The sequence below is a fragment of the Chiloscyllium punctatum genome, chromosome 37, assembly GCF_047496795.1.
Source record: "Chiloscyllium punctatum isolate Juve2018m chromosome 37, sChiPun1.3, whole genome shotgun sequence".
In the NCBI taxonomy this organism is placed as follows: Eukaryota; Metazoa; Chordata; class Chondrichthyes; order Orectolobiformes; family Hemiscylliidae; genus Chiloscyllium; species Chiloscyllium punctatum.
In genome coordinates, this window is record NC_092775.1 from 26474355 (window position 1) to 26490991 (window position 16637).

At 38.9% G+C, this 16637-nt stretch overlaps 1 protein-coding gene across 6 annotated transcripts in view; it reads left to right on the forward strand.

Moving 5' to 3' along the window:
• Nucleotides 1-16637, forward strand: part of ptprt (protein tyrosine phosphatase receptor type T) — a 1418554-nt gene that overhangs the window by 746677 nt on the left and 655240 nt on the right. The gene's annotated exons all lie outside the window — the stretch shown is intronic.

Below are 16637 nucleotides of genomic sequence, written 5' to 3' on the forward strand. Positions count from 1 at the left end.
TTTTAAAATGTGTGGTGGCTGTAACACGATTATATCGCTGAAACTTTAAGCACGGTTTCTAAAGCGTGAGTTTTCTATAATGCAGGGATGCAACCATGTTATAGAAGAAGTACTGTATAGGTCAGGCAAATCACTGAATGTAAAACATGGGTCTTAATGTGAGTTCTAGTCAAGGACAGTACTGAGAGCAGATTAGCACTGTTAAAGATAGTTCTCTTTCAGTGAGACCTTAAAGTCCTGACCATCCTCTGGGCTTTAAGTAAACATTTGAAGATGACCAAGTGAGTTTTCCCTTTATCCTGCCCAGCATTTGTCCCTCAACTAACATCACTAAAGCAATTTTATTGGGTCCTTTATCTCATTGATATTCACAATGTTTGCACAGCACCAATTTTTGATGCCTTGTTTCCCAATTTGACAATAGTGACTATACTTCAAAAGTAGTTAATTTGGATATCCTGAAGATATGAAAGGCAAAGATTAGTGAAGGTTCTTTATTTTCTTCTCTATTGATTTGTCCAGTTTGAATTTCTTGGGTTAATGGGGACTGTCTTAACATTGATGCTTCCTTGATCAACAAACAGTGAGAGATAATATCAAAACATATTTGTACCAGCTTCCTGAGAGATATGCAGATTAAATGGAGCATTGATTTCAAAAACAGCAACTAGAAGATCTTCAGCTGATCCTAGAGAAGTGAATTGCCTGCAGATTGCTGCTTGACAATCTCTGATCACCAATTTACAAAAGGGCTTAGATGGAACGTTGAAGCGCGCTTCTTAAGAATTTCCATCCAAGTGGAGAAGTTACTACAAAACACCAAATTGAGAATGAGTAGTGTGGAATTATTCATCTTGTCTTATTTCCATGGTTTCCAGCATCTGCAGTCATTGTTTTTACCTTATTTACATGCAGTTCAGTTACATTTGCATTTTGCAGATACTCGCAAGCTTCAGCTTAGGGAAGATCCCAGGCCCTCAGTCCCTATTTTCTGTTATCAGCAGCCAGGGAACAAATGTCTTTGTGATTGGGTACCTGGCCCCATATGGTCCACATCAATGCAGATCATGAAGCCAAATGCTAGTCTATCTGAAACCTCTGGATATTCTGGATTTCTGAAAACAAATTACTAATTCCTCTTGTCTCCACACTAAAACCAAGGCACAGTGCCATTTTTAAGCTCTGTGAATGGAAAGGAATCTGTCCTGGAGGATCTGCATTAAAAGAATGAATACAATGTGAGTCAAGTGATCTGCTTATATGAAATGAGCCCATTCTGTATTATGATTTAAAACTAACAATTCCTCTTCTAAGTATCTCTTGTGGTAAATCAATTGTCTGGTTTTAGCAGAGTGAATCCTTTAGCAATAAGTAGAGTGGTCTTAATTTGAAAAGTGGTCCTCTTATCAGTGTGTATAATTTAGGTTTAGCTTTCCTTTAAAGGCATGTTAGGATTATTTCTGCTCAACTCTCAATGCTCTCGAGTTTTTGTAGCAGTTTTTTTCAAGTCAGTTACAGTTACAATTACAATCTTCAGAACCCCAAAGGTCAAAGACCACCTGCGATCGTTTTCGGAGCTTCCTTCTCCAACTGTCACCATCCAGATAAATAAGACATCTGCAGATTCATAAGACTTCTTTATCTGGATTTGGCACTTGGAGTCTTGTTTAGTTCTAAATGAAGAGCCAGGACAAAGATTTATTATACACGCTGCTCAGGAATATTAACTCGAGAGTACATGAGAGCCGTAAATGTTAAATGATAAGACTTTGAGATTTTTTTCATTTAGTGTTCTACTGTGGAGTTTCTATAAACCTGTGTTGTCTTTATCCTTCAACAAATATCGATCATTCAGAACACATCATATATTAAATGTTGATGGAATGGACTACAAATTTTAAGTAACTAAAAGCACAATTATTTAAGCAGTGTAATAAGCCCTTTTGAAAATTTTCCTTATGTCATGTTCGACGATATGTTTTGCTGTGGACAAAGGTTTACGCTTGATTTTCTTTTCAGAAGCACTGTATTGCTTACTGAGTTAAATTGATATTGTTGCTGTAAAAAATGAAGATTTGCAATTTGTTACCTAAAACTTAAAAAAACTCGAATGATCAAGTATAATGGAACCTCCATGCTATAAGTCTCCATCTTCCTGGTTATAAACCAGAATGTTTATTGGACAAAACCTAGCATAAAACCTCACCTCAAAATCACTAACACTTTGACTGACAGAAATTAGCCTCACATTTCAGGGAACACACATTTTAGTTCTTTTTTTCAAATTTCTACATGGTCAAAGCTACACTCTACTTCTCACTGAAAGCATGTAACTGCTGTATGACCAGGCAATTTGCATTATGTATCAGAGATTTGGAAAAGGAAGGAGAGGTAAGTAAAAAGGCCTGCCAGAATATAAAGATGCATGCATCACGGTCAATATTGATGGGCAGTCCCATAAATGCTTGTAGCTTAAAATGTAAAGAAGTTCATCCATGCCAATGAAAATCACTTGCATTTATTTCATCCAGAAACAAGAAATGTTTAGTAGAAAATTTAATATTAGAGAAACAAGACCTTATAAACATCTCATGCAGTATGTTTCATTGGCTTCAATATACCTATGCAACTTTAGAAGAATCTCAGTTTGTACTATCGATATATAAAACAATTGCTGGACTGCCAACAGGCTTACTTTTATGACAAAATATTTAAATAACTAAACATACATAAATATTCATTGATACATGTGCACCTGGGTAAATTCTTACAAAGTATGATAAACAAATATTAGAATTTTAACTTAGTGCCATGGGAACCAATTTACTAAAGAGCTGGTGCCTCACAAAAAGTGTTGACATGTTGAAACATGATTTATAGTCATAACAAATGATGCTATGACCAAGACCCATCATAGATATACAAATGCTAATATTCAAACAGCCAAAATAGGTGATGGCATTGTAGCAGAGGTGGAACTGGGGGGGAAGAAAAGGCCCATAATTGAAATTGTGTGTTGTAATATTGGTATTAAGGTATATTCTGATATTGGTATTAAAGTATATTCTGTATTAGTATTAAGATATATTCTGATATTGGTATGAAGGTATGTTCTGATATTGGTATGAAGGTATGTTCTAATAATGATAACTTCTCATGGGTTTTCAGCCAAGCTCATTGTTCTTCTGGAGGCAATCTCATTTCAAACTGCAATTAGTTATTGTCCAGAATGGGTGCTATGGAACTTGAAGTTCCTTTATTTTGTTAAAGATTTCTATCTCCACAACTACCTGATGAAGGAGCTAGTGCTTCCAAATAAACCTGTTGGACTATAACCTGTGTTGTGCGATTTTTAACATTGTACACCCCAGTCCAACTCTGGCTCCTCCAGATCATAACTTGGAATAGAGATAAGTTCAAGCTTTGACAACTACAGTGTGGGAGAGCATTGTTTCCAAATCCATCCTTGAATATTTCTGCTGTTGCTGCCTTCTGTAACAAACAGACATGCTGAAAAATCATAACATTTCATAAGATGGAGCATTAACATGTGATCGCTAACTGTGGTCACAGAATGGATGTAATCCGTATTAACTAAGGAGGTTCAATCTTCTGTTGTGGACACTAGTAAGGTTCTACTGAAGTTGAAGGATTTCCCCAGCATTATTATTTTGCTTGATGGGTTTCAGAAAGGTTCTTTTTGTCACTGGCCATTCCCTCAAGCAAGCTGTCTGGCACTTATTGTTAATTTCAACCATCTTATTGCAAATTGGTTCCTTAACAATGTAATTTAGACATCCATTTTGAAATTCCTGTGAGGCTTTGCTAGATGTTTTTACAGGTGGCTTACAAAGCCATTTCAAAACACATAGGGCTGAATTTTGTTTCTGGCTTAGTGTGAGTTGTGTCAAGTTTTTTTTGAGGGATTTCTGCAAGGTTCCAGCAAGGTTTCTAGCCAGACCTAACCAAATATAGTGCATTAGCTGCCTTTACAGCTCCAATAGCATACATCATGTCTGATTGTAGACCAGTCATACCATATACAATTCCTGGAGCATCTGCCCAGTCAGTGGATGTCCGCTGAAAGATCTTCAGCTTTTGTGCCTGCAGCACACTGCTTATGACATAGACAGAATGGCCGACTCTCCTTCGCCTATACATTCTCTCACTTGAATCATTATTGAACTACATGACCACACAGTTTACCTATTTGTAATTATACTCCCCAGTCAGTACTACCCTGCTCCAATGCCCATTGAATACTCCCATCCTGTCATTGAGTAGAATTGGATAAAACCAATTTACTGCCAGAGATGGGAATGACAAATAAAACCAATAGAGGCTGAATGCCTCACAACACAATGCAAACCAAATGCTGGCATTCTCACCTGACAAATTTTTTAGCCTATGATGAGCTGCAGCCGGTTATCGCCAACTGGAACTCAGTGTCAACCAAGTCCTGCCTGGCTTGTAGTGCACAATGCAGCTGAGCTCTGTCATGTATAAGGAGAGCTTTTTGGAAGTATCCTTGTTCCCAGTTTCTCAGTCCTAGAGATCTACAGCACATAAAAAAAGCTCTTCGTCATCCAGAACATTCCTGTTCCAATTGTGCAGAGTACAGCCTGTCAGGATGATATAGACACTCTATCTGGACTATCTGAAGGGTTACAAAAAATCAGTCCAAGCAACAGAATCCACTTCTTCAGCAGCCCTGTCACCTGCTACACCATGCTACTGTTAGAAGCCTGGGCAGCAGTAACCTGCGTTCCACAACAGTCAGCACAGTGATGTCATCAGCCATGGTCATCATGGGTATCCCTTGTTCCTCAGTAACCAGCCTTGTAAGGTACCCAGACCCTCAAACACACCAACTGCATGTGAAGGCTCCAGAGTATAGGAGTCATGGCTGCTGCCTGGGTAGCGAGCACATGCCTCCAGGAAATTGTAACAGTAATCGCAGATAATCTGCACATTAATAGAATGAAATCTGGTCCTATTGATGAAGTCCTCAGTGTTATGATGTGGCACTCAAAGGATGCTTAGAAGTTCCTGCAGTCCTCAGGTCCCCCTCTAGCATCTGACATACTTCCGTCATATGTCCTGGAAGATATACAGCAGCATCAGCACTGTGTCTCACTCATCCCAAGAAAATGGAATTGGAGCTAAAAATCTCTTGGTCTCGGGCAAACACATCCTGAGAAGCCTGCAGCTGTGCCTTCTTGCTGAGTTGGGTTCTCCTCATCTTCTGTGACTGCCTGGGCTTACCTTCTGTCTGCTCGTCCTACATCCACCTTCTCCTGCTTAGGAAGGCAGACACATCCATCAGCATCTCACCAGCAGTGGAAATTGGGAGCACAAGGACTGAAACAGTTTTTTAAGTTTCAAAGAGTCATTGGTGGCATACCTTGCAGATGAGGGCTGCACGCACTCCTTCACGTGAGGCCCCAACAGCAAGGCTTATATCTTCCCAACTCATTCAGCATCTGGGAAGGTTCATTTGGTAGAGGTGTCATGCCTGCTGATTGCACCTCACATCAAAAATGGAGTGTCTGGTATGCTGCAACCCCTTCCCATCAGATCCAGGTCAACCAGGAAATTTATGACGGCATTCAATCAAATCTATCATACTACTTATGTAACAGATGATGAAGCGATGATATGTGCCTCCAACTGAATGCTTGCGAGTTCCACACCTAATGGTCTCATTTTAAGTCATTGCTGTTAACTTCAGCATCATTGAAAGACCACAAATTACAGTCCCACATTAATTTAAATGGTGGCTGATAACTCATACTAAGAACACAGAGGGAATGGCTAACATCCGACTGAAAATATTCTTAAATCCCAAATTGGAGCTGCTTTTTTTTTCTGCTAATCCTCCTGTGCTTACCCATTTATTCACTTTACAGTCCACTACCATATTATGTAAAAATGCATTACAATAGTCGTCTTACATTTGGTCTTTCAAAGTCTAACTTTGATCATCTGATTTTTATACCTGAGACCTTTTGTGGTCTAAAATGGTTTTTAAAAGGAACAATTATGTTGGCTAAATTGGCTGCATGAGTTAACCCCAGTTTTAGGCAAGTTTTGGGAGACCCATTTGGAATAAGCAAAGCTATCTGCTCTACAATTACAATTTTTATCAAAAGATATTGAACGCAGGCAACCAAATTAGCATCAAGAAATCTAGCATCCACTGTTAATTTTTAATGACTGTTAAACTCCATAACCTTTATCCACTCTGTCTATATCAGGCACTCTCCCTTTTAACAAAAATAGACATTGCTGAAAACGCTCAGCGAGTCCAGCAGCATCTGTAGAAAGAAATCAGGGTTAATGTTTTGGGTCCAGTGACCCTTCCTCAGAATGCAAGTCTCTGAGGAAGGATCACTCAACCCGTAATATTCATTCTGATTTCTCTCCACAGGTGCTGCCAGACCTGCTTTTCCAGCAATTTCTGTTTTTGTTTCTGACTTACAGCATCCACAGTTCTTTCAGTTTTTACTCTCCTGTTATGACTCTGTGTTTGGTGTCACATTTTTATTATTATTCTTGAGATTAATAGGTAACCAAGTTCTTCTTTCTTTCACTCAAGAAGCCATGTAATTGGCTTCTTCACTTTTATTTAATTAACATTTTTAATTGACATGTGGTATAGCTGGAGGCTGAAAAGTAAAAAAAAATCTGTGACGACCAACTGAGGGTGGGGAAAAGAGATGGGAGTTGATTCCTCTTCCTTGCCTTGTTGTAATACAAATTATAAATGGTACTGTAGAGCTGTCATTCCGACTTAAGCCATATAGTTCTCTTCCCCTTAGATGGTACAAATCTGTCAATATTTTCCTAAGGAAGCATAACCTGTGAGGTCAGTAAGCTCAGACCTTCCCGAAGAGCTGTACATGTGTTCATGGGCATTGTTGTGTCACTGCAGGTTGTTTACATCTAATACACTAAAATTTACTTCATATTCCCCCAAATAATCTGGAAACTGAGCTTTTTTCCATCAAAAAGTCCGCAATAGCAGTTCTGAGAGAAGGAATGGAAAACGTTGCCCATAAAACATATTGGACAAAAAAAAGCACACAAGAATATTCAAAATGCTTGTGTAAATTTGAAACATTCAACTGTCACCAATTCAAAAAAAATATTAAATTTCCTTAATTTTCATGTCGGTTTTCTTCAAATCATGCAATGAATAATGTTTATTTATTTGAAAATAATCAGACTGATTATGAAAGTTTAGAAGTTAAAGATCACATCTAAATTTGACTTAAATGGTTGAGGCTTTTCTCATCCCAAACTGTTCCACCAGTTCATTGAATTTTCCAAATAATATTAATTACTACAGACTATTCCTTGCAGTAACATTGAAAAGTAACACAAACATTACTTTCAGCATGATTTACACTGACTTTTCGAGTTGTTTTGAGACACCACTGTAAGCTGTGTTGAAAAGGTAAGCGAGGAAATCATTCAGTATCATGTTTCATTTCTTAAGTTGTGTGTTATATGGATTAAAATGAGTTGTTATTACCAGGAGATGGGAAGCCTAGGAATGAATTCTTCGGAATGAATGTATTCACCATGTCAAATGATTCATTGGGCAAACATTAAATAAAGCACACTATACTCTACCGTAAAACATTTGCAACAGGTCTGTTGTTGAATGAAGAGTTTACCCCTCCCCAGGCAGTCCAAAAGTGTGAATTTTGTTTTTAGTAACACCAAACTAACATTATGTATATTTCTCAATTCTGTGCTTAGAAATATTTCAAAACAAACAAAATTAATTTGTTTTTCATGAAACAAAATCATTTTGGCATGTTATATTCATAGTAAACTATGGGCAATATCAGTTTGCTTAATGCTGTACTAATTTTAAAGACTCAAATAATTTGCATTTAATTAATTTCAGGCTATCTACGTAATCGTACTTTTGAATATCTAATCAAAATTGAGACCATCAGCACAAACCTAAATTCGCAATTATAAATTACACAAATAAGGTCAGTCCAGACGTTGTGCGCTATTACACTGATATAAATGGTAATTGAAAAAAAAACTTGGATCACACTGATTAATAGTGACAATGATTGAAAAACAACTTGTGCCATGTATGGAGTATGTCCTTGGAAAGGAGAACTCAATATTTTGTTTTCTCCACCAGAAATTTCTACTGTGAAATTCTGAACTTTCTGTGACTGCTTAAATAAAAGATTGAAACACAGTAACACATTTCTTAACAGCTAACTGGTTTTGTTCAGAACACAATAAGAAGACTATTCATGTGTTTTGCTACTGTTGTATTTTTAAGGACATACATTATGGACGACACATTATTACTGCTAAAGTATTGCACCTGTGAGTAATTTCAAGAGCCATTTGCAACCATTTTCATTTATTTTATCACAATTTTCCTCAGTAACATAAGTAACCTTGTTATTGAATTTTTTTTCAAATTAATTTTCCAATTCTTTTTATTGTTAAGGAAGCACAATTTAAATCCAAATATGGATAACCATTTAGAGAGCAGAACAACCATATTATTATGAGTTATTATTGCATTGGTTTTGCCAAAATCTAAGCATTGACCTCTGAACGATAAGAGTATTCAGTCGATGCACAAAAGCATTAATTTACAAAACGGTCAGAAATACTTAAAACTGCTGGATAACGGCAAAGATTGGCAATTTATTTTTCCTTTTAATGACTTTAAAGCTATCATGGAAGGGGGTAAAGATTATAAAATGTATTTTTGAAATCGCATCATATTAAAAATTACAAAGTATCATTTTGTTTCCCATATCTTCCTGTATATTATTATTTACATAAAGGTATAAAGGTAACTCATTCATTTTGATGCATTGTTATCAATGCTATGATTGGAAACCTGTGCTATTAACTCTTTGTTGTGAAAATTGTATTATAAACACTCTTTCTTAATGTTCAATAAGAACTGCAGATGCTTAGAATTGGAGACCAAACCAGAAATTTCTGGAAAAGCTCAGCAGGTCTGGCAGCATCTCTAAAGGGAAATCAGAATTAATGTTTCAGGCCTTTCTGAGGAAAGGTCACTGGACCCGAAACGTTAACTCTGATTTCTCTCCAAAAGATGCTGCCAGATCTGCTGAGCTTTTCCAGCAATTTCTATTTTAGTCTCTTTCCTAATGTTCCCTTGATTAAGGATGAGAGATATAGTTCGTGTTTGTGTCAATATGAAATGATTTTGACTCCAGATATAGATGAACGCAAATAATATTAAATTGATTGGTGAGGTCCTGATATCATTCCAGCAGACCTCAACTCTGTGATATGTATTCTCAACTCAGAGATCACATCATAAAAGTTTTGAGTGCATGTTGATTTTGGTATATAATCCAGTCCAGGCTAAGACATTGTAAGAGTCCATTTAATATCCCAACAATATTTAAAGTTGTGTATATAATAAGAGAAAATATGCTGCACTTACTTTCCATCATGCAAATCCATCTGAACCAAAAGAGATTCTCAGTCCTGGGAAATTCAGAAGTTGAAAGCAATAAGCTAGCAAAATGAAAACCTGGTTTGAAAACAAAGTGATGCAATTGCAATGAAGCAAATAATCTGACTGTGGGGAGTTCATCGAGCATTAAAAAGAATGACATGGAAAGGAAATCTGTGTATGCTCAGGACTCGCTTGCCACTTGATTTTGGTTAGAAAATTGAATAATGCACAAAACATCATAAATTCCAGGTTCTCAGTTTTCTACTGTGTATTTTGTTATATCCAGAAGTGCTTTTTAAATTCAAATCCAGAAATACCTCGAACACTCAACTGATTTTTTCCCCCATTACCAAACAAAAGTATTTTTTCACCTATTCACCGCCACCTGTACATTTAATTAGTTCACATGCAAAGCACGTTAAGGGCAATGCAGACCATCAAAGATGAGGAAAGGTACAGAAGCAGGAAGAGGGCTCAATCAAAATGAAGTTGGAAGGGAAGATAGATCACTCTAGCTACTGTGGTGCCCACAGTAAAGGCATTGAGAGTATTGGTGTACACTGTGTGCTCTCTCCAAGGACACCCAGGGACAAATACAGCTGCAGAAATGGGGCAGACAGTCAGCTGCTATGACCTCCTCCACACCCTGTTGCCTGGACCTATTAGTAGCCAACCTGGCCAAGACAGGAGCAGACCCATGAGGAGGTTCTCCAACTTACACATGCCCTTGAGCACTAGATGCTCAAAGATCAGGAGCTTTTGACTGAAGTGCAACCAACAGCTCAACAAAAGATTTTTCAAATATCTGAAAAGGGGGTGCAACCACCCAGGAAAGAACCCAACACTTTAATACAATTTTCAATGAATGTCACTTGCTCTCAATCAACTCTAGAGCTATTCTGGTTGACACATAAAGTGATCTGCATTTCAATCACTGACGTCTTACTTTGAATTTTTTATAATACGTTTCCTGCTAATAACCATGGTTCACCCCATATGACTACTAAATGTCATATGATGTTCAAAAGAAGGTTTTAAATTAAATGTATGAACTTGAAAAAGGTCAGCAAATCCCAGTGAACTAGTTGCCAGTAATTTTACCACAAAGTAAAATATTTTAAAATATTTTAATGTGTTTGGAAGAAAGATCTGTCACATTAGTCCTTTCATGTTGCAAGTCACATACTGCAGATGGCGGCTGTTAACCCCATTATGACTGCACTATCTCTCTGAATAAGCATTATAACTTAATGCATTCGACTGCTTTTCCTGCTAACCCTGAGTATGTTCCCTATTTAAGTAATCATTTCATGTCCTTGAAAGCCTTAACTGAACCTACCTCCAGCCTACTCAGACAGCTCAACAGTTATTCCATAACTACTCCGTGTGGTAAAGTTCTTTCTCACATCACAGATGTGATTACCCATGACAGGGGTGAGATCATCAGTTAAAGTGGATTTTGGTAAGATTCAGCAAGAAACATGCTTGGCCTCACAGAAAAAAAATACTCCACCAAATGCAAAGCAACATGGCTTCTCCACAAAACCATAAAATTCAGCTCCATTTTTTAACTTCAAAACCAAATTTTCCCAGCTTTCCAACTATTTCCCTTTGGCATCCTTTATCAACCATTTCTTATCATTTGTTTAGAACCATCAAAATGTTTTGATCTTAAAAACTTCTACTTCTCATTATATTCTCTCTCTGTTCCTTAGTCCTTGCTTCTGTCAAACTATAATAATGAGGAGACACCAATGTTGGACTGGGGTGAACAGAATTAAAAATCACACAACATCAGGTTATAGTCCAACAGGTTTATTTGGAAGTACTAGCTTTTGGATCACTGCTCATTCATTAGGTTGCTAGTAGGGCAGGATCATAAGACATTGAATTTATAGCATAAGATCATGGTGTCATGCAATTGATATGATATATTGAACAAACCTAGATTGCTGTTAAGTCTTTCATCTTTTAGAGTGGGTTGCAGGTTTCAATTCATTAATATGTAAATCCCAGAACTTCTTTCAAGTGACATTCCTGAGATGACTTAAGGTTTTACAAAAAAAAGGTGATATCTCAGCTCAGACAATACATTAAAGGTGTTAGGTTAGAGACTGTCTGTATTCCAATCTTGAGTCAGACTGGTTCTATTTCCAAAGTAGGAATTTATAATATGTACGTGGGTTGATTGCCTGTGTTGCTGCAACAGCCTCAGTACTCCATACCAACAACTGCCAATCTCTGAACACCATCCTATGACTCATCCACTTCATCCTCAACCACAATGTCTTCACCTTTGAGAACCATTTCTTCATCCTGACATACAGAACAGCCATGGGGACCAAACTTGCACCCCCATATTGCCAACAGGACTTGCGACCAGCACTATACACCAGATGTATTGATGACCTTTTCTTCCTCTGGACCCGTGGTGAGGAGTCACTGAAACAACTACACAGTGATATCAACAAGTTTCATCAGACTTACCACGGACTACTCTTTACCTGTCTCATTCTTGGATATATGCATCTCCATCAAGGATGGGCACCTCAGTACCTCACTCTACCACAAACCCACAGATAACCTCACAATGCTGCACTTCTCTAGCTTCCACCCTAAACACATGAAAACAGCCTTCCCCTATGGACAAGCCCTACGCATCCACAGGATCTGTTCAGATGAGGAGGAACATGATGGACACCTGAATGTGCTGAAGGAAGCCCTCATAAGAACAGGACATGATGTTCACCTCCTCCATCGCCGGTTCTGGCATGCCACAGCGAGAAACCATAATGACCTCCTCAGGAGACAGACACGGGATGCGACAATAGGGTACCCTTCATTGTTAGTTACTTCCTGGGAGTGGAGAAACTACGCCATGTTCTTCGCAGCCTGCAACACGTTATTAATGGGGATGAGCACCTCGCCAAGACCTTCCCTGCATCTCCACTTCTCACCTTTAATCAATCACCAAACCTTAAACAGACTATTGTCCGCAGCAAACTGTCCAGCCTTCAGGACAACATCGACTACAACAGCGTACAACTCTGTCATATCAATCACTGCAAACCATGTCAGAGTTTTGACATGAATACCACCATTATATGTGGGGACACCACGTCTTGTATGTGGCAAATACTCATGTGACTCGGCCAACGTTATCTATCTCATACGCTGCAGGCAAAGATGCCCTGAGGCATGGTACATTGGCGAGACCGAGCAGATGCTATGGCAACAGATGAATGGACACTGTGCAACAATCGCCAGACAATGATGTTCCCTCCCAGTCAGGGAACACCTCAGTGGTCAGGGATATTCAGTCACGGATCTTTGGGCGACCGTCCTCCAAGGCAGACTTCAGGATATGCAACAATGCAAAATGACCGAGCAGAGGTTGATAGCTAAGCTTGGACCCAAGGGGATGGCCTCAACCAGGGCCTTGGGTTCATGTCACACTACAGGTGGCCCCACTACACTGTACAGTCTCTCACACACACGCACAAACACACAGACACAGACACAGACACACACACACGCATGAGCATGCACCCTTATAGACTCACGTAAACCCTCTCTCATACACGCACGGTCACTCAGAGACACACACATGCACCCCCCACACTCAGACCCACCCACATGCCCTTTCACAGGCTTATACTCTGTCACACTCACGCACGCACTCTACCAAACACGCACACATGCACAGATATGCAGACATGCGCGCGTGTGCACACACACACACACTCTCACACACACACACTCTCACACTCACTCTCTCTCTCCCTCCCTCTCCCTCCTTCCCTTCCCCGTCTTCCCTCTCCGTCTTTATCCCTCTATCCCCCTTTCTCCCTCTCTCTCCCTCACATGCACCCATACAGAGGAACCTCGATTATCCGGCATCCAATTAACCGAACAAAATACTACCCCCACCCGTGTCCTTCAGATAATGGAGGTTCCTCTGTACACACATGTAAATCCAGGGAGAGAATTTTCATTTGCAGAATTGTATTTGCAGATATGTTCTATTTTGCTCAAAAAGCACATGATCTGTAGGCCGTCAATCCATGTGACATTTTATAAATTCCTACTTTGGAAATAGAACCAGTCTGACTCAGGATAGGAAGACAGACAGACTCTAACCTCACACTTTTATTGTATTGTCTGAGCTGAAATGTCACCTATTTTTAGAAAACCTTAAGTTATCTCAGGAATGTGACTTGAAAGAAGTTCTGGGATTTACATATTAATAAAACAAAACCTGCAACCCATTCTAAAAGATGAAAGACTTAACAGCAATCTAGGTTTGTTCAATATATAGCATTAGTTGCATGACACTATGATCTTATATTATAAATTCTGTTTCTTATAATCCTACCCCACTAGCTACCTGACAAATGAGCAGCGCTCTGATAACTAGTACTTCCAAATAAACCTGTTGGACTGTAACCTGGTGTCATGTGAGTTTTAGCTCTGTCAAACTGTGACCTCCTTTCAATCTCCAATCTCATCTGGAATACTACCATAAGATCTTTCCCTCATGCAGTCAGAATTCATTTTACAAGTTTATGATCCTTTGCTGAGACCAAGTTCATTTTGCGATCCACCCTCAGAACTTCTACTGTATTTCCTAGCTTCCACAACTTTTTAAATTTTTTCAATCGATTTGTCTTACCAGTTGTCCCTCAGCTTGCACCATTCGCCAATATTTGTCTTTGCTGGTGGCTTCCCTTGCTGTCCAGATTAAGGTAACATTTATCCATTCACTGCTGCATCTATACACTGGCACATACGTTACTTTGGTGCCAACGTTTGGTTGATGTTCTCCAGAGATGTTAGCCTTGCCCTGTCTCTGTATCACTGGGTGATATTCAGTCAATACCTATATTTACCATAATCTGACTTTGGTAATTGTCCAATGCATGAGAATGTGAAGCATTTGGACCCTCATCATTTTCTATGATTTTTTCAGGTTCTGTGAGGATGTGATCAGTGTGAAATAACATCAAGGAATGCACCCAAACAGTTTGATTGTCATGCTGTAAAAATATGCTTTTTCCATCACCACCAAAACTGAACTGAGACTTTTCCATTCTTTCTGTTTTACCATGTCACTTCAATTAAGTTTTACTTCCGGTGGCCATATTTGATGTTGTAAGGCTTGCCAATATATTTCTAAAACCTCAGCCCAAATGAAAGGCCATCTTCCTGGTTGATAAAGTCACAGTTCCTTCCCAAAGCCAGGAAGGAATCATGACTGGAAGAGCTTTTGGATTTTTCCTAAAAACCAATTGAGATAAATTGTATCCCTGACTATTTACTGTGTGTGCTTCCCATGCCAGAGACTCTCTTAATGGGAAACTCACTATTTCCTATCATTTATACACAAGTCACATTTATTACTGATCTCACCTCCAAGTTTAATACTCATTGCCCCTTACTCCTGCATTCTTAAACTGTGAGAGGATGGAAGGAATAAATTTGCCATAGTCTTACCAACACATAGAGCTGATCTCTCACTTAGAGAGAGATGACTGGTGGTGGTTTAACCTGACAGTCACCGTGCCTCAGGAAAGGGGAGAGGTTGAGAAAGAGAAGCCTTCATGCTGACCTCAGCCGGTGCTGGTGTTGAACCCACACTGCTGACATCACTCTGCATTGCAGACCAGCAGTCCGGCCAAATGAACCAACTGATCCCCTTTTGAAAGGAACATAACAAGTTTTGATTGTTATTTAACTGGAAAGCTACTGACTTCCCAAAGAAAACAATTGCTTTGTCATGCTGCATGTCCACCTTCGTTGGAGCTTTTTTTCACAGTCGGCCTTCGAAACATTAGGGTTCTGAAGAAGTCATAATGGATTCAAAATGTTAACTGTTTCTCTCTCCACAGATGCTGAGTTTCTCCAGCAGATTCACTGTTTATTTCACTTGACACAATATGTGTGCTGGTGAAATCTTTTGCACCGGCTATGCTACAGGGTATCAGCACTGCCAATGTACTCCAAATTGATCATTACCTAATTCAAAAAATGATTACAAGATGCAGGTAATGAATAATTAACCATAACAAAGCACGATAGGCAACTCTGACTAGGATAGACTGACAGTTGGTTAAAGAAAGATGAGGGACAGTACTCTACAAAAGTGGGCAAGGCAAGAATCTGGACCTTCATGGACAACAACCACTGAGCAGTGTTAAATCCCGACCCTGGAGAGTCCTGTGGATATCACTAATAACACTAGCACATCTGGACTTTGAGTTTACAAGCTTATTTAACTCTTCCAATTCTGCTCATAAGTCGCATAGAAACATACTACCTGTTACCAAGGCGGGATTGTGCTGGCCAATCAGTGTCCAAAATGTCTTGTGCGATTCCATCACTTCATCTCATTCGAAGGGCACACATCTTAACACGTAGTTTGGTCTCTGGAGTTTATGCCGCCAAATTTCTGAATGTCTTTGATATTTATATGATGGCTAGCATTGCTGGCTATATCATTCAAATGTGTCTGTTTATAATTAGCTGGACTTTGTCGCAGAGACCTGGTGTTAACCTGCTGGGCAGACTTCCATTGTTATTTATTTTTACTTTGGATATGTGCTTTCTCCTTTGTCGCTTGCCTGAATTAGCAGTCCTGTGTCAGCGGTCTTTGTGGTTAGTTATGTTGGCAGTTCTCATGGGGGCTCCTTCTTTTCAACCCTGTTGACTCACTGCTTGACCATGTGACTGGTCCAGCAGAGGATTGAATATACGTTATTGGAACCTTTCTGCACCACATTTTAGTCATCCAGTCAAATAAGCTGACTAACCCCTAATGATATAAATATTAAACATAAATACTTTAAATAAATGATATAAATGATACAAAAAAACACAAGTGAAATTATGTCGAGTATTCCTATGAACTTAAAAGAATATGTTTCAACATTTGAATTAAGTAAAACTTCAATGTCTTTGTCTCAAAAAGCACTGCTTCAAATATCTATTCAAAGTATCTTTAACAAAATCTTAAGGCGTTTCAGTTTGGTGAAGGGTGCCCAACTATTTCCCATGGGCCACAAATGGTCCTTGAGATCTGTTATTCTGGTTCACAAAGCCCAGTATAGTTTGTGTTTTATTTCTCACTCTTAGATTTGTCTTGTTCGTTTGG